Source organism: Cryptomeria japonica, chromosome 4 (genome assembly GCF_030272615.1).
Source record: "Cryptomeria japonica chromosome 4, Sugi_1.0, whole genome shotgun sequence".
NCBI classification, from domain to species: domain Eukaryota; kingdom Viridiplantae; phylum Streptophyta; class Pinopsida; order Cupressales; family Cupressaceae; genus Cryptomeria; species Cryptomeria japonica.
In genome coordinates this window covers 659569870-659596430 of record NC_081408.1, presented here as the reverse complement: position 1 = coordinate 659596430, position 26561 = coordinate 659569870, and positions in this window count along the sequence as shown.

Below are 26561 nucleotides of genomic sequence, written 5' to 3'. Positions count from 1 at the left end.
AGATGGATGTTGAATGTTGTTGAAGTCTTCAAAGATCTGCTCTTTCGCTGCATAGAAGGTCCCCTGAAACAAAAATCCCGATGCTTTCAAATGAAGAAAGAGAGTCCTTATATATTAAAACCCTAGGTCTTAATTTCAACTTTTGGTTGACCTAGAGATTGAATCTCCTGCCAATTTCTTGGGGTTAAGCTTTATTTTATGATTGGATCGCGCTCCTAAAATTTCGGGAAAAATGTCCGGGACCGTGTGCACTCCGGGGGCCATGGTCCTGGCAACTTTTCACCAAATTTTCAGGGCCGTTGGATATGATGATTTTAGAGAGAATCTTGAAGTTATAGGTGATTTCGAGATGTTTTGACCCCTAAAATCAAGCCCCCAAGTTCAGAATAGGACTTAATTAGGGTTTTTGATTAAATGATGTATTGGAGGAATAAAATGAAAGGGGCACACTTTAATGAAAGGGCCCAACTGGAAGATGATGAAATAGGACCTTAGACCTAATTAATTTGATTAATTAAGTGCTAAAGGGGAAATGCAATGCAAAATGCAAAATGCGCCAAGGCGGGTGCTAAACTAGGTGTGAAATTGTACTGCGTACAATTTACGATGCTACATTTAGCCCCCACTTTAGTGGTCATATGAGTACTACGTGCATATGCAAGCTAAAGTACAGGAAAGTAAACATTATTTGAAAAAGGATATATCCATAAGTCCGTCGAACGAAGCCCCTAGCGGTATCTGCAGTACACAGTTAGGAACTGCACCCTACAAAACACACGTTAGATCACAAAATCACCTAATGATTACTAAGGAAAGTGATGAAATTTGTGAGTAGCTATATGGCCCCCCCTGTTTCGGCTTGCTTATTAGGGAGGGGAAACAGGGTAGCATGTTTACTTACGACAAATTGTGTGAGCGATTATTGATGAGAGATGTTCACTAAAAAGGCTTCATCAGAGCACATTTTGGAACATCAAGGGAGTAAGGGATCAAAAATATGATTCCTACGCAACAAACGGTTCGAAAATCGCATCTCCCAAACTCAAGTTATGATGAAATGAGTGATTAGGAAAAATTAGGGTTTTGAAAGTAAAGGTAAAGGAATGAAAGTATATACCTCAAAAGTGACTATTGCATTTGTCACTTTGTTGATTTCTGAGTATTGTTCATTGTAGTGGAGTCCACATAGCCATCATCATGCCTTCACGATGACCAGAGCATCCCATGAGGATTGAGATCATGCGACAGGTCGTGATCGACGACGAGCCACTGGACGAGGTGAGTTGACTGAACTTTGACTTTGACTTTCTGCATTTCTGTTGACTCTGATTTTCTGTGATCGAATGCGGGCCCTAGAATCTGACCTTGGGTCCCACCTAGGGTGCCATGGTCCCATCAGGGTGCCATGGTCCCTGAAGGGCGCCATGGTCCTCTCAGGGTGCCATGGTCCTAATCAGGACTTGGCGAGGGTTAGCTTTCGATGTTTGACAGTTTTTGCTTTTGGCATAGATGATTGTGATGATTGATTACTGATTACACTGATGTTTTCTGCATTGCAAGGTCTCCCATACATGAGAGAGCATACGACGAGGTAGATTCTTCGTAGTTTGCGAGATTAGATTCCCCGACTGACTCAGGCAGAGAGAGATACATTATCTATGGTAGGTTTGTGGTATATGATTCTTATGCCAGCCATTCGATTTCATCCTACGATGTTGATGGCACTTATGGAGTGATGGGATCCTGACGCATGTGCATTCCAGCTTCCAGTAGGGGAGATGACAGTGACACTTAAGGATGTGTATCACATACTTCGCCTACCGATCAGAGGAGCTACCATGACATACGCGACCGATCGGTCAGTGGAGGGCCATCAGAGGGAGCAGGTATACTGCATAGGGAGAGTCATGCCGAGCGAGACGAGAGGTCGCATCATAGTCAGCTGGCTCTTACATCCTATAGGAGAGGTGCCCCTCATGAGACGTCTTATGATTGCCATCATTGCACTAGCTATCTGCCCTAATGGGTGAGGTACGCACATGCATGGGGGTCTCACATGGTGCATCAGAGCTATGGAGAGACATAGGAGAGTATATGCCTAGGGTCGGAGTATGCTTGCACATCTCTATCATGACCTCGAGGAGTATGTTTTTGGACAGGGTTGTAGTTTGATGACATGCACACTTCTGCAGGTGTGGATATTTGAGCACTTTACATGCACCAGGCCTGTTGGCTATCCTATGAGTGCGGCTAGCAAGCAACCTAGGGTATTTGCTTATCCACTTACCAACAAGTGGAGATTTGGGATCTACTATACTGGAGAGTGACATTCGATAGGTTGACAGCTGAGGTAACAGTATGGAGACCATATCTGCGGATGCACAGATGGGATGGAATGGAGAGACAGCTAGCATGCTTACAGAGGAACCGCCTACTGAGAGGATGATATCCACATATCATAGTCCCATTCTACTTTGACCGAGTACAGAGGCAGTTTGGGCTAGAGCAGTGTGTTCCAGCCGATGTACCCATCTACACTCGACACTCATGAGTCCTTCCCAGACCCAGAGCAGTAGCGAGACCTACGATAGATGATATCAAGATCACAGATATAGAGGGGTCCGATCAGGATGTGGTCACTGATTATGCTGCAGATCCTGGAGCACAGCGCAGGTATCTCTCATGGTTTGTGAGGACATACCTGGGGCCTATCTTTCCACCAGATCACCCGACAGGCCATCCAGGTCCATGGAGACATGGAGACCGAGATGAGGATTAGGGATCCAGATCGGAGGAGCTAGAGGAGGGAGAGGGTCATGAGGAGGCAGGAGGTCCTGATCCACCCATAGGAGATCAACCTAGTGCCGAGGAAGAGGAGGAAGGAGAGGAGGATGACACAGATAGAGATGATGATGAGGAGAATGAGGATGTGGATGAGGATGATGAGGAGGAGGAGGATAGAGATGATGAGGAGGAGTCAGATGCAGTTCCTCACCATTCAGGAGATGATACCATAGCCTTAGATCCTCCTCTCATTCCCCAAAAGGGGGAATAGGAGGTGATACAGAGACCTATACCCATCGTGCACAGATCATTCAAGCGTGAGGAGGCTAGTAGTTCCCAGTCACAAATGCTACCATATCACGATCCCTACTGGTGTGAGGGAGATCCAGGTATAGTAGGTTTATATTGATTGATTAATGTTTTGATGATATAGAAGAGAACTAATACAAAATCTGTTCTACTGCTACAGCTAGTGTGCAGGAGTGGCGTTCCCTGATCTAGCAAGCAGTGACAGATATTTCCATGACAACACAGATCCGTAGTTCCTCACAGGTTGCCTATAGACCTCAAGGGAACGCGGGTCGGCATGATGACTTGTTTTCCCCATTTCGAGTACAGGTGGAAATATGGAGGGAGAGAGAGCGAGCTCTATCAGAGGACCTTCAGTGGGCACAGTGTGATCTAGCAGTAGCTCAGGCCGAGGCTACCTCATCTCGCGCGATCCTTATGGATAGGGATCGTAGGAGTTCCTCTCGGATTCATTCACGATCTATATCACGCTATACACCCATGGGTCCACCTTCACGGCCAGAGCAGGAGGGAGCGTCTAGTTGTCACTCTCCAGCCACTAGCCCTAGGGATAGGAGATGATCTCACGATGTAGGGTAGGTCACATTTTGGATGTATAGTGACCTACCTTTGTATATTGATCCACATATATATATATATATATATATATATATATATACATGCTTCTTTGTCTCAAACATGTTATCTTTAAGGTCTAAAACAATGTATATTTTGATTAAAGTTGGTAGATGTACATGTATTTTCCGAATTTAATTTCCATGTGATTGATTTCTCAATGCTCCATGATTAAATTAATACGTGTGTGACTTAAAAATAAAATAAAATATTTAATCAAGTACTACATTGATGATAGAGAAGAAATATGTGTTAAGCCTAAGAATCATATAAGTAATGTGATTTAACATGATACAATTCTACTTAACACATAAAGATATTGTGTAATATGCTAGCATAATGAAAATGTAAATCTTTTGCAATTTACATAAATGAATTCAAGACAAACCATAAAGTAAAGAAACACGCTTGTCAGGAATGAAGCAATATAGATTAAACAAAACATCATTTAATTCTATTTGCTCTAACAAAGATATACTAACATATTATCCAATTGAAGAAGTGCAAAGAAGATACATAAAATAAAAGATAAGAAATGAGGAATTAAGAATAGTATCTACGCAAGTGCATAGCATTTATAGGATCTTTAAGAGGCGTAACGTCTACACCCGCTATTTTATAAGCACCCGATCCATAATCTTCAATAACGATATACGGTCCAAGCCAATTAGGACTAAATTTTCCCTTTTCTTCAGGTAAGGCATTCACATTGCACTGATTCTCATAGAGAACTAAGTCACCTATCGAGAAGGAACGTTGAATAACCTTATCATTATAGCTTCGTTGTAGAGTTTTGTGATACGCTTGAATATGCTCAAGAGCATTTATACGCTGTTCATCAAGCATCTCAAGCTGTTGAAGTCTTTGTTCTCTATAAGAGTCATCATCTACTATACCTTTGAGAGAAACTCTAAGTGATGGAATCTCTAACTCTAAAGGCATAATAGCATTAGCACCATAAACAAGATTATAAGGGGTGGTTCCTGTAGCAATTCGTACACTCGTTCGGTAGGCCCAAAGAGAATAAATCAGCTGAGTACTCCAATCCTTACCATGCTTATTCACGGTTTTGCAAAGAATTTGTTCAATTATCTTATTGGATGATTCGGCTTGACCATTTGATTGAGGATAGTATGGCGTAGAAAATTGATGTTTGATATGATATTTCTCGAGGAATTTCTTCACGTCCTTATTCTTAAATGATGTCCCATTATCAGAGATTATAGTGGAGGGTATCCCGAATCAAGAAATAATGTTTTCTATAAGAAACTGACAAATCACTTCAGCAGTAGTAGAGTGAAGGGGAACAACTTCTACCCACTTTGTAAAGTAATCTGTTGCGGTTATAATGAAGGTATGTCCTTGAGATGAAGGAGGAGATATTTTACCGATAAGATCCAGCCCCCATGCAGAGAAAGGCCAAGAAGCTATATGAGAACAAAGTTCTTGGGCAAGAGCATGAATTAAGTTATTGTGTTGTTGACATTGATGACATTTCTTAACAAATGAAAAAGAATCTTGCTGCATAGTTTGCCAATAATATCCCATATGAAGCAACCTTTGAACCAAGGATTTGCCTCCAAAATGCCCCCCATAGGCACCTGAATGTGCTTCTTCAAGGGCAATAGGGATTTCTGATTTGTTAAGACAGTGAAGGAGAAGACCGTTATAACCCCTTTGGTAAAGAACATTAGAAAGGATGATATATCTAGCAGACAGCTTGCGAATTCTAGCCCTGGTGTTCCTATTAGTGGAATCAGGAAAGGTACCATCAGTCAAGTATCTTATGATATGCGAATACCATTCATCTGAGTCTATAAAGTCGCAACATGTCACCAGGCTAGAATCATCTACAATAGCTGGAGAAATAAGGTTGTGAATAACAAATTTAAGATCAACCATAGGGTCCTCTAAAGATACCAGAGAAGCCACACATGCCATTGCATCTGCATGTCGATTATCTTATTGAGGAACAGGTTCCATGGTATAAGAATCAATTTTTTGTAACAAGGAGATAGCAAGGTCTTTATATTGTGATAATTTGTCTTGTTTTGCTTGATACAGTCCTGTTACTTGTCTTATAATCAATTGAGAATCTCCATAAATATGTATGTGCTTTACATTCAAAGCCAAGGCTACCTTTATTCCTGCTATAAGAGCCTCATACTCAGCAATGTTATTGGTACATAGGAAATTGAGACGATAAGATAAGGGAATGGACTTCTTTGTATAAGAAATTAGAACAACATCTGCCCCCGATCTCGTACGACACTTAGAGCCATCAAAGTATAACTCCCAAGTTTCATCTTTCTCTGTACAAAGAATGAAATCATCGGGAAAGGACTCAGGGTTAGGGAAGGAGAAAGGTGAAGGGGCCTCAACTAAGTGATCAGTCAATGCTTGCCCTTTGATTTCTCTTTGTGAAACAAATTTAAGGTCAAATTCAATTAACATCATAACCCACTTAGCTAGGTGCCCTGATAAATCAGTTTTAGAGAAAAGATGCTTCAAAGGATCAAACTTTACCATGACATGGACTTCTGAATTTAAAAGATAATGTCTCAATTTTTGAGTCGCAAACACCAAGGCCAAGCATTGTCTTTCTATCGCAGAATATCGAGTCTCATAATCGAGTAAGGTACGACTTATATAATAAACTGGACACTCCTTACCATCTTTATCGTGTTGTGCCAATAATGCTGTGAGAGCATGAGAGGAAGCAGTTGTATAAAGAAGAAAGGGTTTAGAAGGTTTGGCAGGTTGAAGGATAGGAGGATTACCCAAATATACTTTTAAATCTTCAAATGCTTGCTGACAATCTTCGTTCCATTGAAAGGTGATATTCTTTTTGATAAGTTGAGTAAAAGGAAAAGTACAATCCGCAAGTTGAGATACAAACCTACGAATAGCTTGAATCTTTCCTTGTAAGCTTTTGAGTTGAGACACATTTTTAGGAGGTGCCATGTTGACAATCGCATCTATTTTCTTAGTGTCCACCTCAATCCCACGATGCGAAACTATGAATCCTAATAGTTTTCCACTATCCACACCAAAAACACATTTTCAGGGATTCAAGCACATGTGATATTTACGAATTCTTTCAAAGTTTTGGCGAAGGATCTTAATATGATCTATACGAAGAATGGATTTGGCTAAAATATCATCAACATAATCTTCTAAAATCTTATGCATGTAATCATGAAAGATAAGGGTCATCGCTCGTTGATAAGTTGCGCCGACATTTTTAAGTCCGAAAGGCATCATTACCAAACAAAACATACCCCAAGGAGTGGTAAAAGCAGTTTTGAATTGATCTTGAGGATTAATGAAAATTTGATTGTATCCTGAAAAACCATCCATGAAGGATAACAAAGCATGTCCTGCTGTAGAATCAACTATCATGTCAATGTTTGGGAGGGGAAAATCATCTTTCAAAGAAGCTTTATTTAAATCTCGAAAGTCAGTACACATTCTTATTTTATTATCTGATTTAGCCACAGCGACAATATTTGAAATCCACGAGGAATAATCAATAGGGCGGATAAATCCAGCCTCCAATAATTTTTCAATCTCAGCTTAACCAGCAAAGCTACCTTAGGATTCATTTTTTGAATTTTTTGTTTTACAGGCTTAGCATTAGGAACTAAGACAATATTATGAGTAACAATCTTAGGGTCTATGCTAGGCATATCAGAATATTTCCAAGCAAAGATCTCAGGGAATTCATGCAATAAATTTGCATATTGTTTTTGTTCTTCTTCACCCAAACATTTTCCAATTTTAATAACTTTTTCTTCAATGCAAGGATCCATCTTAACATCAATGGTGTCACTCATAAGAAGATTGCTTTGTTGAGGAGTATCCTTTAACTACGGGAATTCTTTCACAATCTCATCATTATCAATCTCTTTTCCAAAATAAGCTTTAGTGTTCAAAAAATAAGGAAATCCCCTATTGTGATGATAACGAGGAAGAGTATCATATGCTCCTAAAAACTTAGCTAAAGCATCATCGGTAGGAAAGACATCCAAAGCATAGGCACACGAAGGATCCCCATCAATATACTCAGGGTGTCTCATTGGTAGAGATGTAGAAATAACATTAACACTAATACATGGTCTCTTAGAGGCTTTAGTGCACTTGCAAGGATTATAACCAAGTCCAAAGACCATATCATAAAGATTATTCTCGAGAGGAAGCTTTATTCCTTGTTCGTGAGCACCACAACCATTTCCATGATGCCCATGCTTAGCTAGAATATGAAAACCACGACCATAATGATCAGCCATTTCAGAAAGAGAAGGTGGTTTTTCATAAGACAAAGAGTCAAACTCTTCAGAATTAGAAGTGTGAGGAGAAGTAGTTTGAGAAGCGGCCATGAAATTATTGCTCATAGGCTCAGGTAAGATTGATTGATTTTTATCTTCTTCCTTCTTTTCAATTTTAAGCTCTCTAGAAGGAACCTTATATTCACCTACAAAGGTGGGATTAAAATCAAGAGATCCCCAATCGTCTTCTGCGAGAACCTTCTCAGGATCAAAATCCTTCTCATGTGTAGATTCAAGTCGAGAAGAATCTTCTTCCGGAGCTTTAGACTCATCCAAAGAATTTTGATCATCAGAGAGTGAGGATTCATTGATAGGTATCTTGTTTAAAGAGTCATCACCAGACGAGGAAGGTTTAGAAGAACTCCCTTTGGAAGTAGATGTTTGCAAACAAGCTTGGAAATTAGTATCACCTATCAAGGTATATGTCTTATTGTTATAAATAAATTTAACTTGTCTATGCAATGTAGAGGGGACAAATTGCATACTGTGAATCCAAGGTCTCCCTAATAGCAAGTTGTATGTTAGATTTCCCGACATAACATGGATAGGAGTAGGCAAAGTAACAGGCCCCACTGTGAGGGGTAAGGTGATAATACCCAATGAAGACTTAGCCACATTGTCAAAGCCTCAAATGGGATGAGAGTCAGGCTCAATAAGGGATGTATCCACATTCATCTTATGCAATAGATTAATGCTACACACATTAAGGCCAACGCCATTATCTACTAGTGTTCATCGTATAGCAGTATCATTTATGATAACCACAATCATCAAGGGATCATATTGATGTTGAATTTCACTAGTAGGCAACTCGGCTTGAGTAAACACAATTTGAGCTTTAGGATTCCTCATAGAGTTAACCAAAGATACTATATTACTAGATGTATTCGGTGGAGGAACATTCAAATCTTTCAAGGCATCTTGTAACATTTCGTGGTGAACGGAAGAAGTTTGAATCAAATCCCAAAGGAATATCTTAGCAGGGGTAGCTTTAAGTTGTTCTATGAGATCATATTCCTTACCAAGAACTTGTGAAATACGTGGAGCTTGTGGAAGAATTGGTTGAGGATTAGGAAGAGAAACTGGAGTAACAGGAGGAGGATTAGGCTGCCTATTATTTCTAGTGTGATAAGTATGGGCAACCGCATGATAACTCTCTCTAGTTAATTGCTTGGCGTAACTATAAGGACTTATAGGTTTTCTTCCTTGCATAGTGATGATAGGTTTATTCGGAGTAAGAAAGGAATCATGACCATACCCTCCTTGGAGAGTAAGGAGAGGTGATTTAGGAACTTGAAAGGTGAGAGAAGGACAAGCACCTTGGACTTCAAAGAGAGGCTTATTATGTTCTTTTAGGTTTATCATGTTAACTAATTTAGGAGTTTTGTTCTTGTTTAAAGATTTCGACAAAGCCACAAAGTCATCAAGAGCATCATCCAACAAAGCATGATCATATCGATTAAAAGGTTTATCTTTTGATTCAAAAGGAGACATCTCCTCATAGAGGGGATTAATGAAAACAACCATGTTACTAGATTTAGTGGAAGAGTTGATAGGAATGTACCCTTGAGAGGAACCATTCGACTTATCTTTCTCATCACAACGAAATGGCATAGTAACAAGGTTTATGAGTCTTTGATAAAATGAAGGTTTGGCATCTTTAGGATTCAAAAACTCATCTAAAGCTTCATCTAATTCATCTTGGGTATACTCATAATCGACATAATTGCATACATCATCATAAACATGAACATCTTGTAAATAAAAATCCGACATTTTGAAAAAGTTGCATAAAATTTAAACACACAATGCACACTCTTTTTTTTTTCTTTTTTTTCTTCTTTTTTTTTTTTTGAAAATGGACTTAAATGAAACACACTAAATCTAGATCTAGATCTAACAAATGTAATGCAAGAGGAAGCAATAATAAGTTTCACGTCGGGTTCACCAAAATGTGTAGGGGAAAAAGTGAGACTAGGTTAACATGTCCTAATCCTACCTTTTGACACACATTGCGGAATACGAAAGAGCCTAGAGGTATCACACAATTGGCTACTTCTTTTTTTGAAAGAAAGAGCCATGGGCTACCTATTAAGGTTTCTATTCCTTTATTGTAATTGAAAGATAAAATGATGCAAGTTCAACTCCTAACCTCAAAGTGCAAGTATGAACTAATAACAAAATTGCAGAATGGAAGTTAAACAAAGGAAAGCTGCAAACGCAAGGAGAAGACAAGAATGCAGATGCGTACCCCGAGTTAAAATCTGAGTGAAAAAGTTCAGGACGGGGGCACGAGTGCCACTGTCCTGATTCTGCTCCTGAAACTGCACCTAAAACTGCTATTTTGCAACCTGGAAAACTGTCAGAAATGCTGTCTGACAGAAGGACCAGGGCGCCCAGCGCCACTGTCCCAGGGACCAGGGCACCTAGTGCCCCTGTCCTGGCAGGACCACGGTGCCCAATGCCCCTGTCCTGGTCTTTTTCTCTCAAATCTGGTGTATGGTTCGGTCTCCGTCTGCTTCTTCCGGATCTGCAACTTGTGGCGTCATCTGAATCCCGAAATCTGCACTTATATCTGAAAAGGTGTTTTGGGCAGCTATATAGGGTTTTGCCTTAGTCAAACCCCCACTTTGGTGATTTCCACCTCCACGAATAGCCAATTTGTATTGTAAAAGTAATGTGTGTGCAAACCTTGTGTGTGTGCAAGATCCTAAAATGCAAGTAAGCAAACTAGAGCAACCTAGAAAGTAAACCCTAATTGCTTGTAAATGATAATGCAAATGCTCCAAATCAAGATGTAAAGAGATCTAAAGCATGAATACAAGTGATATAATGAGGCTTATGCAAAGACATGAAAACAACATGAAATCATACCCAACCCCAAGGGACGGGTACAAGCCAATCTTCAGTCGGTGATCCCTTATTGCTCTTCAATGTGTTCAAAGCCCTAAATGGATGAATGAAATTAATGAATGCTTGATAGATGGATGTTGAATGTTGTTGAAGTCTTCAAAGATCTGCTCTTTCACTGCATAGAAGGTCCCCTGAAACAAAAATCCAGATCCTTTCAAATGAAGAAAGAGAGCCCTTATATATTAAAACCCTAGGTCTTAATTTCAACTTTTGGCTGACCTAGAGATTGAATCTCCCACCAATTTCTTGGGGTTAAGCTTTATTTTATGATTGGATCGCGCTCCTAAAATTTCGGGAAAAATGTCCGGGACCGTGTCCACTCCGGGGGCCATGGTCCTGCCAACTTTTCACCAAATTTTCAGGGCCGTCGGATATGATGATTTTAGAGAGAATCCCGAAGTTATAGGTGATTTCGAGATGTTTTGACCCCCGAAATCAAGCCCCCAAGTTCAAAATAGGACTTAATTAGGTTTTTTGATTAAATGATGTATTGGAGGAATAAAATGAAAGGGGCACACTTTAATGAAAGGGCCCAACTAGAAGATGATGAAATAGGACCTTAGACCTAATTAATTTGATTAATTAAGTGCTAAAGGGGAAATGCAATGCAAAATGCAAAATGCGCCAAGGCGGGTGCTAAACTAGGTGTGAAATTGTACTACGTACAATTTACGACGCTAGAGTGACAAACTAGTAAAAGAGTATTTCAAGAACTTTCAAGCAAAAATGAGACAAAGGGAGAGGATCCACGAAAGCATTGTAGACAAATATGACAAATATATATGCTTTGTTGTGAAAAGATATGAAGTATGGATGGAGGTAGTGTTGGGTCTCAAATCAACAGATTGGATAGGTTCTAAGGAAATGCCAACTCCTATGATCAAACCCTCCAATTGACTTGGCCAACATATAGAGTGAACCTATTTGGTTGCTAACTCTCTCACTTTAGGCTCTGCAGGACCTAGGCGGGTATACCTATTCACTGAATGTCTCCAATAACCAGTGCTTTTTATAGCAGATGTATTATCCTAATCTGATATCTCCTGATCTTTGAAATGGCATGAGTTCCTTGAATGGAGATATAGCAGATGAGTTCAAGATTGTTGTTGTAGAAGCTATTCGATCTATGTTTCTTAACTACTTCTGTTTGCTTTTAAAATAACAAATGGTGAAATATAATGATGAGTGTAATCTGTTTTGACCAGTGCCTTCTTTGCCGTTTGGGCTACAGAGTCATTGTACTTTCTTCAGGACTTATTATGCGAGCCTGTGAGATAGTTTAATCCACCCTTTTGTAGACCTGTCGGTTATTATTTCTTTTGAGATCAATTTGAATGCTTATATCATATGTTGATTGAATGAATTTAACCCTACCTTTAAGGGATCAATCAATGAAGTACTGCAAGGAACAATTACAATTCGCAAGCAAAACTTTTGTTTCAACGTATGAAGCACAGATTTGATTTCAAGAATATGAATAACCTTATCACTTTAGATAATATCACAGACGATTGCCAAAACAAAGTGAAATAATCCACAACACATACGCAAAGAAAAACAACAGTTCATAGTATGTATTCCATCAAAATTTGTAAAACTTACAGGCTGTCATACATCGCCATCTTCTTATTGTTTCTAATCACTCTCCCTTACATTACAAAAATCATTCTCATATATATATGAGGATGAAGGCTTTTCACGAAGAGACACGACTTTTCACAATGCTAATCGTTAATTTGAATATTTCTAAACTTAAGCAAAAAGAGATTTAGGAGCCCCAAATGATGGATGTAATCATCGTCTTTGAAGGTTTTGATTCGAGGAGTTTGTTTCTTCAATTCATCTCCCAGCGACAGATACTTGAATATTATCTGGTTGACAGTAGGGGCCATATCCTTACTTCGATCTATCTCTGACAAGGCCCAATCCTTGACGCTGGCGAGCTCTTTTCGCAAATCCTCCAAGGATATCACTTCTCCTTCTTTGTAAACAGAAGGCATTCCAACGGGTTTCTCATCATCTAATTCCTTTAGGTCTCTTCTCAGCGTATCTTCAAGTTTGACATGACTTTCCATATACGCAATCCCCTCGGCCTTTTCCTCTGGTGTCATGGCATCGACATTGTTTAGTACTTCATGTAGTCGTGCTTTTAACCTCTCATGCTCTGTTAACGGTTTTATCGTTCCATCGTATACTTTCCAATATGGTTCAACCTGTAAGAGCATGGTGTTAAACCGATGTCCTATGATGTCATTGACCAGTTTGTCCATCCTTTGTTGGATACCTTCTGCGCGTTTATTGGCTTTCTCTGCTTGATACTTCCAGTACAGAGCATCAGAGACATCGTCCAAACTACGTCCCATGGGGTATGAGGTGTATTCGCTGATAGGAGTTCCTGTCTCTAGTTGCAATACTTTTGCTTGCAACTTTTGATTCTCCTCTTTAGATTTTTCATATAACCCCTTATATGTGATGTTCTCTCTGACCAAAAACTCTGTCTGGTCCAGGTTCAATCTGGCAACATCCAAGTTGAGTTTTGCAGTGACCCTAGGGTCAGTTTTTCCAACTTGATGAACCATGAGGTGCCCAAAGGTTTCTTCAATGTCCACAATGATAGGCCTCTTCCCCTTTGGATATAATGCCCATTGTAGGAGATCTTTCTTGTCTGGATCATATCCAGAGCCTAAGAACAATTTGTCTATCTCCTGAGGCATCACCTGTTGATTCAAATCTTGCTTCTTCAGGAAGCCATCAAATAAAAGTGCTGAATTTATATCCCAACCGGAGAAAATGATTACACCGGCCTCTTTTAATAATTTCCTTCCTTTCTCAGGAGTCATGTCTTTCATGAGGACATCAATCTCATCCTGCAATCTCTTCATCTGTTCCTCCTCTGGTCTTCCAGCCATGCTTCGTTTTACATGAGCTCCTTTGTATTGGTACAAAAATGAGAGGAATTCCCTGGAAGAGGCGAATCCATCATCAGCAACGAAATCCTCATGCTCAGTCATTCTTATATCAACAACATCCTTGATGTTAATTTCACCAGTGTCCATGTTCATTTTTGCTTCGAAACCAGGAGGATAATCTTCTCTAGGAGAATCAGTAGGGATACTACTTGCAGTCGATTTTGGTGACATGTGGGCTAGGGGCTGACTATCCTTCTCAGTATTAATGAAATGAAGGAATTGCGAAGGCACTCTATGCATGATTTCTGCTTCATGTTGAAGCAGCCTTTTAGCCACTTCCAGAGGATCTTGGAGATTTCCAATTAGGTCTCCATCTATCATTCCCCTTGCCCTTTTCCATTTGTAGGCCTCCCAAACTAATTCACTCTTTTCTCTCAAGGCTTTGGCCTCCTCTCTTTCAAGGTTCTTAATCAGGTCATCTGGCATTTTGGCCACATGTATTCCAGCTTTGAGTTTTTGTGATGCTCTGGCAACTCTTATATATCCTTCAGGATCGAAGTTTTCCCTAGGCTCACCCAGAGTCATACCATAATAGTCTAACTTATTCTGAAGTAAATGATAACTTTTTGAACTTTTGACAATGAAATCAGAGAAAACCAATAAACCTAGAACAATAGATTGTTTACCGAAATCAGCTAAGTGTTTAGCACTGGCAATAGACAATTGTCTTATAATCTCCAAGCTAGCCACCCTGTTTGGCACCGTAATTGGGAGCATGTGGGGTTTTCCTTCATATCCAAATACCCTAATTTCTGTGTGGCTGTTATGGCAATACCAATCACCCCAATTATGATCTATCTGTGATTCTGGAGAGAAGTCCTTTGGTCTGAGGAATCTTTTGATTTCGGGAGACAAAGTGTAATCCCTGTGTTGCCCAAAAGCTGCACTAAGAGGTTTCACAAAGTATTCTTGAAAGTGCCAGTACTAGTTGTTCATGAACCTCTGGTCCCATGCAGATACCCATAACTGAACTGGCTTCTTCAAACCATTTTTATCATAGGATCTAATGCAGAAATCATCTGACCAGAAATCAATCTCTTGTCCACAATAAAGAATGATATGCATTAACAAGGAATACAATGAAAAATGAACATTCACAAGGTCCCCTTTCAACTTTTCCAATCCATGATTTAAAGCATCTGCAATATAAGTGGCAAAATCAAATGACCTAGGGTCTTTTGACTGTAAATAAGCACACAGAACCATAACCCCAATATCCATGAGCGGATGAGCCTCTAGGCCTAATACTTGAGCTGCAGCATAGTAGGTGTATTTAAAATAAGGATGAAAATGGTTGACATCAAACGACACCTTGTCATCTTTGCTGAACGGAACAAATGACCCACCCACTTTTGGCCTATGAATAGGTAGTCTCCAAGTTCTGTAGATATTTTCCAAACTAAAGAATTCTTGTGAAAGTTTCTTCATATCGATACTCTCCTCTGCTTCCCAGTCCAAATCAAAAACCATATCAATAGTCTGTTTGTTAATTACTACTAATGTATTCCCTCTGTAATCACATATGGTTTTGGTTCTTGGGTTGTAGCAATCTACCAGAGCTTTCATCAATTCTACATCTACAAACACATTTGGGACTACCAATTTGCCTAAGTTCTTCTTCCATAGATTACTTATGGGTTCAGGAGCATCCCTTCTTTTGTAGCCAAATAAGAATAACTGATGCCCTCTGATTTCAGTCCAAATGTCTCCTAGATTTTCAAATCTATCCTCTAATCCTTCTTCTTCACTTTTAATCTTTTTGGACCTTACACTAGACGATGGACACTGGTCTAACAAATCCTGAGTCAGAGCTCTCCCTTCTTTCTTTTGTCTCTTGGGCTTCTCTTCAGGGTTCAACTCTTTTCCTTTCCTACTCTTTTTAGAAGAAGAAGACGAAGGTTCCATAATTACAACAAATACGAGAGACAACACTTACTTGGAGGAGTGGTCAGCTCTTCTGGTTATCGTTCGCAAGTCTCCGCAAGTTCTTCGCGATTTTCAGTCTTTTAGCATCGATCTGGTTCTTATGGAAATTCAATCAGTTCAACTGTAATCGTATGGGCAACTTGTGCACAGTTAATGTTCTGCGTCTACAACGGCTACTCAAGTGTTTAAACTTAATTGCAGATGTGACATTCTTCAATTGGGCCTTTAACTCTTTCGCGGGAAGTACAGTTCGCTCAAAGTACTCATATTTCAAGTTATCGATGAAACCCTTGTCTTCGGCCAAGTGTTTAAATCTTCCATCGAAAGCTCATTTTCTTCGATACTATTGTTTCGGTGAATAGCTCATGTCGAGAAGCCGCTTTTAAGACTCATCAAAATCATTCTTTCATCGATAGACCCCTTTTTCGATAAGTCACTTGCAATTTCCATCGAAATCATTCCTTCGATGAGTTTCTTTCTTCGGTGAAGGCCTATGTATGTTCATCGATATCCTTTTTTCATCGATATCCCTCTTTATCGATGAAACAACTTTGCCTTTGTTCGACATCATGTTCATCGATGAAAACTTGCATTTTGATGAATGCTTTATGAGTTTCTTCGGTAATGATATCCCTTCGAAATCACTTTTTGCCCCTTTTTGCTTTTTGCTTTTACCTTTTTGATGAAACTTGGGGTATCGATGAGCGGTTCTTTGTATTCATCGAAGGTAACTTTTTGTCGAAATACTTTTGTATGGCGCTTTACGTACCTCTTTTCGATGAAAATATTCTTTCGATGAAACATCTTTTGAAGTGCTCGATACAGTTTGCTGGCCGAAACATCTTTTAGTCTTCACGCCTATGGGAATATACATTTTTTTTTATATATTTTTATTTTCAAATATAGTGTTCAACAGGTAGTTAGACCTAGAACTATCTGGATAACAAAGATGGGTTATGAAGTGGACTCACACATCTTGGAATCCTATGCCAAAATACTCCTAGATGTTCCACCAGAACCAACTGAGAAGATCTTTGGTAATGCGGAAACTATAGAGAGTGATGTTACTATGCAGAAGTAGAGGAAGAAAAGAGAAAAAGTAATAAAAGATGCTTTGAAATTTATTGAAGTTGTTAAGAAGGGATTGTTGAAACTTGATCCAATGAAAGATGTTGCTGAACAAGAAAGAAAATAAGAACAACAACCGGTAGCACATATTTCTCCTATGGGTACCTCATCTAACTCTGACAATGATAAGGTTATTGAATTCAAAAGGGTGGACAAAAGAAGAGAAAACCCTCATTGGCACCTGCTCCATCTCCAAAGAAATCTAGAACACTTAGGAAGAAACAACAGGTTGTGAGAGAGCCCAGTGGTCAAAAGAAGAAAGTCACACCAAAGAAGCAACCAAAACAAAGGGAACCGGACACTCTTTCACCGACAGAGCTAATAAATGAAATAACTCAAGAAGGAAATCTTAGTAATGTTAATAAACTCTACCATTCTTATAAGGATTCAGATAAGAATACTATTGAGGAAAGTATAATTTTGTATCTAGATATATATAAGAAGGTTCTTATTGAGGTTGTAGATGTTCTTCCTAATGATTTATACTTGAGACTTGAAGCAAAGAGAATGCCTGTAATGGAGTTAGATAAGAAATTGAAGGCTGAGGCACTATTAGCGGTTCATCCTAATAATTCTAAGCAAGAAATAGATGACTTAATATCTGAAGCTAACAGGACTATTTTTGTGAGTGGTCATCGACAAGTTAGTCTTATGGCCGACAGAGTAAAAGAGATTGCAGATGAAACAACTGATAAATGGGATATATTATTTGTTAAGAAGGAGAAAAGAGAAGAGAAAGATAGACAGAAAATTGATAAATCATTTACTAAAGTATATCAGAACATCGATAAGGGAAAGAGTAAGATTGGCAGTGTACTTGACATCACATTTAAGGACAACTTACTGCCACCAGCACTGGACACCCCACCAATAGTATCAGAGGCATCGACAAAAATGGAAAATGAGCCTGAAAAGATATCAGAGAAAGTGAAAATAGATAATGTTGATTCCGAGTCAGGCATTCTATTCACAATGAATGTTGACACTCAGGACATCAATATTGTATTGGAAAAGGAAACTGCAGAGGAGAAGAAATCTGAAGCTATAAATGTTGAGAAACCTGAATCATTGGTCAAGACTATTGACACTCAACAAAATATTGAGATACCGACAGGAACAGAAAAGGAACAAGAACAGACACAATCAGAACCGACAACAAATAAGAATGAGAATAAGAGTGAAAATAAGGAAGAGAAAGTGGATAAAGAAGAGGTTAAGGTATCTGGATAAGAGAAGAAAGTTATTGTAGAACCTAGCACTCCTCCCAATACTTCTACTATGGAATACAGACCAACAAATGTCACGGATGTATTATTAGATTCCATTAAGAAGATAACAGAATGCAATGCCTTAGCATTTAAGGCTATTGATGATTCTTTACCAATTTTGCAAATGATTGCACCAACATGCAAGGTGGATCACATTGTTGGGTCTATAGGTAAATTGGACACATTGTCCAAATTCATTTCTTCTAACATTCAAACTGTAGATAAGATAAATGAGGAGACCATTAAGGAAAGAGTTAATAAGGAGAAGGATGATTTCTTTGATAAAACATTAAAGGATTGATTCATTGTTACCAGCACTGAATTCCACCATTCTAGAATACAAGGAATTGTACAGGGAAGCATGCAAACCTCACCACCTAACAGAAGATATTGATGAGCAAATAAAGAAAACACAGAAAAGAATTGATGACATTGTTGACAATATGGTTGGTTCTTCAAAACTCACATCAGTTTTGGATCAAGAGATGACTACTTATGAAGAGAAGATTAAGAAATTGGAAAGAGAAAAAGCAAGGTTGAAGATGAAAACCCAGGAGTTAAAGAACAAGCTTGTTCCTAGCTTGGATAATGTGTTAACACACCAAAATGAGCTATCTAAAGAAACTATTCAAGGAGAAAGATCACCAGAGCATCAGATGCATTATCTCACTGGGATAATCCGACAGACAAAGACTATAATTTCTGATAGTACAAAGTTTCTGCAAGGTCTTAACTTGGTCTTGGCAGACATTTTTTAGATTGTACATAATCGGCTACAAGTTTCTAGGTAAATTTTGAATTTTTGATACTTTTGACATCCTTTGTCATTGATGTCAAAGGGGGAGTTGTGTAATGAAAAAAATATATAGAAGGAGATCATTTGCTCAGGGGGAGCACTCTCAGTTTTTGGATTTCAAATTTGGGATATCAGTGTTGATTTTTCTCATGAGTGTTGCCATCAATGCCAAAGGGGGAGATTGTTGGCATTATACACTTAGATGAGAATGGTTGATTTTGTCATTGATGGAAACCAACTGGTAATAGGGTTCAAAGGTTCTATCAGAAATAGACTTCACCTACTGGCACCAATAGTGACTTTAAGTTTTACTCACATCGGCATCCAGTTACACCGGCAACAGATTATACCGACAGTCCAAGCCAGCTTGGAAATAATATTGTTTATGAGAAATGTATTGTAATATAATATTATATTTGTATAGCCGACATGATGTATTGTAAAGACTCATATATGTATGAGATCTTGTAGGTCATTTGTAATGTATGTAAGTATAGAATAGGTAATGTAAGGAAGCAATAATATGTGAGGTTATGGGAGCAAATAATTGTATATGAATTTTGATGTATTTATCTTAAGAGTGAATAAGAAGCAAAGCAGAGCGAAGCAAGGTTTTGGCATAGGTATCAGATAGAGCTTAAACCAGTACTGAATCCAGCATTGTAGATGCTATTTTGAGTAGTACATTGTTATTGGATTTAACCATCCAATTGTGTAGTCAGTGAGACTCTATTTTTGTATTGAGCAATAACCTCTAGGCAGTTGGCCTTCCTGCATGTGCAGGCCCCTATTGTACTAAGTAATATTTATTCATATTGGCCAGTAAGTAAATATTGTGGGTTACAAATCCCATTGAGGTTTTCCCTTACCGAGTTTCCTTGCCAAAAATATCTATGTTATGGTGTGCATTGATGCTTATTCTTTAGTTTCTCTTTACTGCATTATTATTTGCTTACCAGTATATTAATTTGGATTGTAAAGTTACAAATAAGTTTAAATCTTTCATCTACCGGTTAGACAATGATTCACCCCCCCCTCTCAATGTCTTTGGGACAAACCAAGTATCTAACAATCTAGTCAAACTTGTTTGTCTGCCACATGGATCTCTGTATCTATCGGGATGCTAACATGTCAACTGAATGATCACAATGAACTTAAACTTTGTCATTGTGGGATGGTGAGATGTGCATCATCTCTCATTTATCTTGCCCTGCAAGGGTTCTATCCTTTGGTCTTTGGAATCATGGGATAGTGGGGGACATGTCTTCCTTCATATCTTATTTTCTCGCAAGGTCATTCTTCAATTGCCTCTTGGGCTGTGGGATGGCGGGATACTCGCCATTTTTATTTTTAACTTGCCCCGCGAGTTCCTCTTTACTTCCATATACAGGTTGCAAGATCCTTCTCTCACTTTATTGTCTTATCCCGCATGACCACCACATACCCAACTTGAATGGTACTTGATAGCGGGAACATTCTTCTACTATCATCATGTTTCCCCATGTGACCATCATCTTGACTTTCTTAGTATCACAGGATAGCGAGATGCATATATCACTCCACCTTGTGTTGCCCCGCATGACCATTGCTCCTCACTTTTGATGACGCGGTATAGCGGGAAGCTCAATTCCATCCTTTATCCTTTTTACCCCGCATGGTCATCTTTCACATGTCCAACATGCCACGGGATAACGGGAGGCATTCCTTGCTTCTTCTTGTGTTACCCTGCAAGACCTTTCGTCTTATCGCAAACAAGTCACGGGATAGCGAGGGGTCTCTATGCTCAGCCTGTAGTTATCCTGCATGAATAATATGCACACACTTTGCATGGCACAGGATAGTGGGGGACTCATTTCCCTTTGAAATTTCTTGTCCCATGTGATCAACCAAGACTCAATAAACACGATGTAGGATAGCAGTGGGGTCTTCAACCTTGACTTTTCACAGCGTGGGATGGCGGGAATCCTTTAACTTTTGTCTTCTTCTTACCCCGCACGCCTACATATTTACAATCTTTGACTCTACGTGATAGTGGGGGAAACACTGTTTTCTTGCTTTGAGTTACCCCATAGGGCCTCACTCTTCTCGTCCATCACACCGCGGGATAGAGAGATGCCACCATCACCAAGATACCAGACCCACACTATGACTATGGATAGAATGTCATCCCTATAGAAAAATAGCCGGAAGCCACTTTGTTGCCACATCACATAGATGAGTCCACTCAACACTTACATCATCAGCCATACCATCTTTGTTGCCACAGACAACACAGGGCTCCATACAAACACACATGAACCAAACACAGTTGCCATGTGGAAATCACTTCATACCTCACCCAATTTGTGACTTGGACAAATAATGAAGACTTTGTTAGATTCAATGACAGTCCCAAAGACACTGAGAGGGGGGTGAACCAATGTCTAACCAGTTGAATGAATATTTAGACTTATTTATAACTTTGCAACCCAAAATAGTGTACCAGTAAACAAGAATTAATGCAGTAAACACAAATAACATAGACAACATAGAAACACACCATAAAACAAGATATTTTAATGAGGAAACCCAGTGTGGGGAAAAACCTCGGTGGGATTTGTGACCCACAATATTTACTCACTAGCCAATGAATAAATACTACTTACAATAGGGGCCTACACATGTAGGGAGGCCAACAGCCTAGAGCTCACTGCTCAATGAAGAGTCTCACTGACTACAAAATGGATAATTAAATCCAATACAATGTACTACTCAAAACAACATCTCTAATGCCAGGTTCAGTACCAATTTAAGCTCAGATAGATACCTTAACCAAAACCTTTGTTGCCACTAAACAATTATCTTCTACCATATATCTCATTGTAAGATGATCTATAAGATCTCATACATATATAAGTCTTTTACAATATACCAAGTTGGCTTACAAAAGATAATTATATTACAATAAACAAAGTTCATCCCATGTCGGCCTGAGTGCCGGTATACGTCATTTTCGGTGTAAACTGGATGCCAGTGTAAGCGCCTGCCGGTGCTGGTGTCTATCGGTGCATGTAGAAACCTATTGCCAGTTGGTTTCCTGTTGGTTGTCATCAATGACAACATCAACTATTCTCATATGAGTGTAGAATTCCAATAGACTTCCTTGCCGAGTGTTGAGTGCAACAATCGACACACAAAAGAGGCCCCACATGCTTACATCATCATCTTGATGGACCAGTACATAGTTGCTAGCTAGACGTCAAAGTGCACGATAGGGAAGGTCCTACTCGACACAAAATTCTTATTGCCAAGACATGGTGACCATTACACTGAACACTAATTATGTCGATGTAACAGTGGAGCCTGATGAAGCAAAAAGATGGTTTTGCCAAATCGCCATCTTACACTGAAAAATCATCATTGCTCTACAACCTACATCATTTGTGTAGCATAACACAATGTGTTATGCACTAGTGTATAACCTGTGTGTTATGTGATTCACCTATTTATCATCAACTGATGAGTTATCCATTTCTACAACTGTACTTGCTCTTTGCATCATCTCTCATGTTGACATCAATCAACTCTGCATGCCTACTATATCTACATCCAATGGGTTTCTAGTATGTCAATCTGCAACTTCATCAACCTAGCTCTTCATACACACATGTTGACATTAATGACAACTTCAATGCCAACAATCTCCCCCTTTGGAATTGATGTCAAAACCAATCATCACTCTCCCCCTTTGACAACAATGTCAAAGGGGATGGTTGCAACACACTCAGACATGTTCTTCTCCCCCTTTGAATCTATAGTATATAACATAAAATGTATCTCAAAATTTGTATACCTTGACTTGTTTATGCATCTCTCCCCCTAGGACACATGAGTGTATGCACCACTGTAGCTAGATGAACCATTATTACAATATATGTTGGAAATGGTCCAACATTACAAAAATAACCTTTGATCAATTTTGCTCAGCTCTCCTTGTGGTCCACTTCCAGCATATGCATTTTGTCTCTCCTTGGGCCCCACCAACACACTCCAACTGCTCTGCTTTCTTCCATTTGTCTTAACGCTAGCCTCTCCTTTGAACTACACATTGCACACCTTTCCATGCTTGCACTCTCAATGATACTTCTTTGTCCTTCATGTATGTTGCAACATACAATCCTCTTGTAGTCTCTGCCCTTGCAAGTACATAGCTTGTTCTTGTCTATTCAGTTTCAACATATATATTATCTTCAACCACTCAACCAACTTCACAGAGTGATTATTTTCAGAATATCTTGACTACTTGTAGCTATATTCAACCTTATGTATGAAAGTATGCAATACAATCTAGACCCACTTTACTATAAACTATAAATTTCAGAGCTTGATATGCAACCAAGGCGTAAACTATAAAATCTAACATCTCATCTTCTTTCGTCATGTCTTCTTCTTAAATGATTTTCGTCATATCTGCAACACCATGTCCATACATTAGTCCTTTTCAAAAAAAATTGGGGATGAATGATGTGATCAGTATGTGTCTCCCCCTAAGGTCCCGCATCTCCTTAATCTTGAGGAGATATCACCTGTGCATGGAATGCACAATGCTCTCCCATGGCCATATTCTCTTGTTTCCTTTTCCATACTTGTTGGACTTCCCTTCTATTCTCAGGTGCAACATTTTGAAAAGCATCTTTCATCTTTCTTCATTTGGCAATTCTTGCCTTGTAATACCTTATAGTGTGGCTAAAGTTTTTGTAGTAGTAGCACATTGTGTTAATCCCAAATAGAGGAGTAGATGAGTTTTTGCTGAATTGATTTGATCTTCTTCTCCAAACCATGCCATTGTGACCAGGAGCTAATGGAACCAATTGATTTCTTGACATTTTAAGAGCATTTTTTATTTTGTTCCATGCATACCTTTGTCTTTCACCTATTCTACCAACTCTTTCATGTTGATCATAGTGGTTATATCTTACATTTTTATTGAAAGAGTGTGTGTAGGGGCTGCCATATGATTGAAAGTATTTCTTTCCACACTCATGACTCGTATGACCAACTTTGTTGCAATTATAATAGATTACATTTGTATTCCTTGAAGCAGCAAAAAGACTCTTCCTATCATAGATGCAAGCATATCTATGCATGTTTCTACAACTTGAAATTTTATGTCTATATCCATGACATGTATGACAAACTACATTCCTATTTCTAGAAGAGACATCTTGATAATTCCTAGACCCTTTTCTACATTCACTATCTCTATGGCCATAACTATTGCATGAGTAGAAATAACTAGGAAAAGGAGACTTGTGACTTACTAATTTATTTTGCTAGTTGGGTGGAGATCTTGTAGACTTGTTTGCACCATTCCTTCTTCCTTTGTTTTTGATCTTGGGATTCTCATTTGCAGTAGACACATGTCTTGATTTTCTCATGTTCTCAGTCTTGTGTGCAATAGCATTCTTTGATCTTCTATATTTCCTTCTTGGGTTCTTCTCTCTAATGAAGCCTTCTTCATTAAACTTGCCTTTTTCTTTTGAATCATCATTATTCTTCCTTGTAGCAGTAGCTTGTGCTTTCATACTTTCAACAGTAGTGGTCTGATCAATCTTCCTCCTTGGAGCATTTTTTACTAGTGAAAGTTTGTCTACTACAATTATTACTTGAAGAGACAAACTATATTTCCTTCTTAGATGAGTCCTTGCTGGTAGAGAATTGACATTTCTCATATCCAACACCTTTGGTATCCTTGGAGTGCTTTTGTTTGCTCAACATCTTATCCAAGGCCTCTGTGCTCCCTTCATATTTGATTCTCATCTTGAGCTCATCTTGGGACCTCTCCAACTCTATTGTTATCTTTTCTATTTCATCCTTTATATTATGACACTCTTTACCTTTAGTCTCCACTTCCATCTCTAACTCCTCACACCTTCTCTTCTTGGCATCAAGGTCAGGAGTTATTACTTCACACATCCCTTTGGCTTCTTCTAGTTGAGTTGTCAATGTGTTGATATTCTTATTGGACTCTTCAAGACATTTTCTCAATTGATCACATTCTTCTTGGACTGTCTTATTATAATTCTTATATTTCTTACTAACATTTTTCAAATCTTCAAGGGAACACACCAACTCCTCTTCAAGATCAGCTTCAGCCTCAATTTCTTCATTTTCTTCATCACTGCCAAAAGGATTCTATTTGTAGGATTGTGATGCACTATAACAACAAGATGTTCTCTCCTCATCTTGTGTCCCTTGTGCCATGAGTAGATGTGATTCATTTTCATCTTCATTGTAGCAGCTGAAAAGTCTACTCTTATAAAATTCACATTTATTTGCCTCATAAATGTTCTTCCTCTCACAATCTAATTCAGTGATGCTAGGCTCATTTTCCTAGAGTTTCTTCAGTCTATCCCATATGCTCTTTGCAAACTTGCATCTCTTGACTTCTGAAGACACTGTATCAGATAATCCATTGAGAATAGCCTTCATGGATTCAACATTACATTCATATTCCCTTTTTTTATTAGGATTAGTAGGAGGACTAGAAGGAGCATAATATCCATTCTTGATTGACATCCAAACAACATAACCTAAGGTAGAAAAATAGACTTCCATTCTACAAGACAAAATATTATAGTTTGAGCCATCAAACATTGGCGTAGGGATTGACTCAAACTTGACCATTATTCTCATACACTAGAATCTACCCAAGCTAGAGAAATATTTTCAACTAGGGAACCTAGGGCTCTGATACTAATTGAAGAAACACAATGGACCACTGAGAGGGGGGTGAAACAGTGGTGATCAATAAATACTTTGAATCCTAAAAGATCTAAGCTTTAATAACAATAATCACACAACAATGAGAAGAGGTATCAAACACACGAGCACACACACATAAGAGGCAAACCATAACACAAATACATATGAGGAAAACCCATGGTGGGGAAAAACCTCGGTGAGAAATGCTGCTGGAGTCTACTACTCCAATCCAACCTCAAAGGTAAATCAATGAATACAATATTTAGGGCACCAACCCAAGGAGCACTGACCCCTGAAGTTTATGGGCACAAATCCAAAGGAGCACCAACCCCTATAGTTTATGAGAACCTACTCAAAGGAGCACCAACCCCTAGCTTTGAGCACCCACTCAGAGATTACAATGAGTATAGATTACAAATACAAGTTATATACCTTGTTGCAAATAAATTTTTGCAATGTACTTTACTAATTTGCCCTCTTTTTGATCTCTTATTCTCTATTATTTTCTCTTTGTCTTCTCCCTCTCTGAACTCTTAGATCTCTTCTCTCTTCTCTATGTTTATCTCTGCTCTATTCTGGTCATTTTCCTATGTTGCACTCTATCTCTCACTCACTGGTTTGCACACACTTCTGCCCCTTGCTCTTATCTCTACTTAATTCTATATCCTCTAATTTGTATAGCTCCTACACTTTCTCTCTTTGCAACCACACTCTCACAACTATCTATTATTGTTCACTTCTCTTTAGCTCACACAGTCACACTTAACATGCACTCCACTTT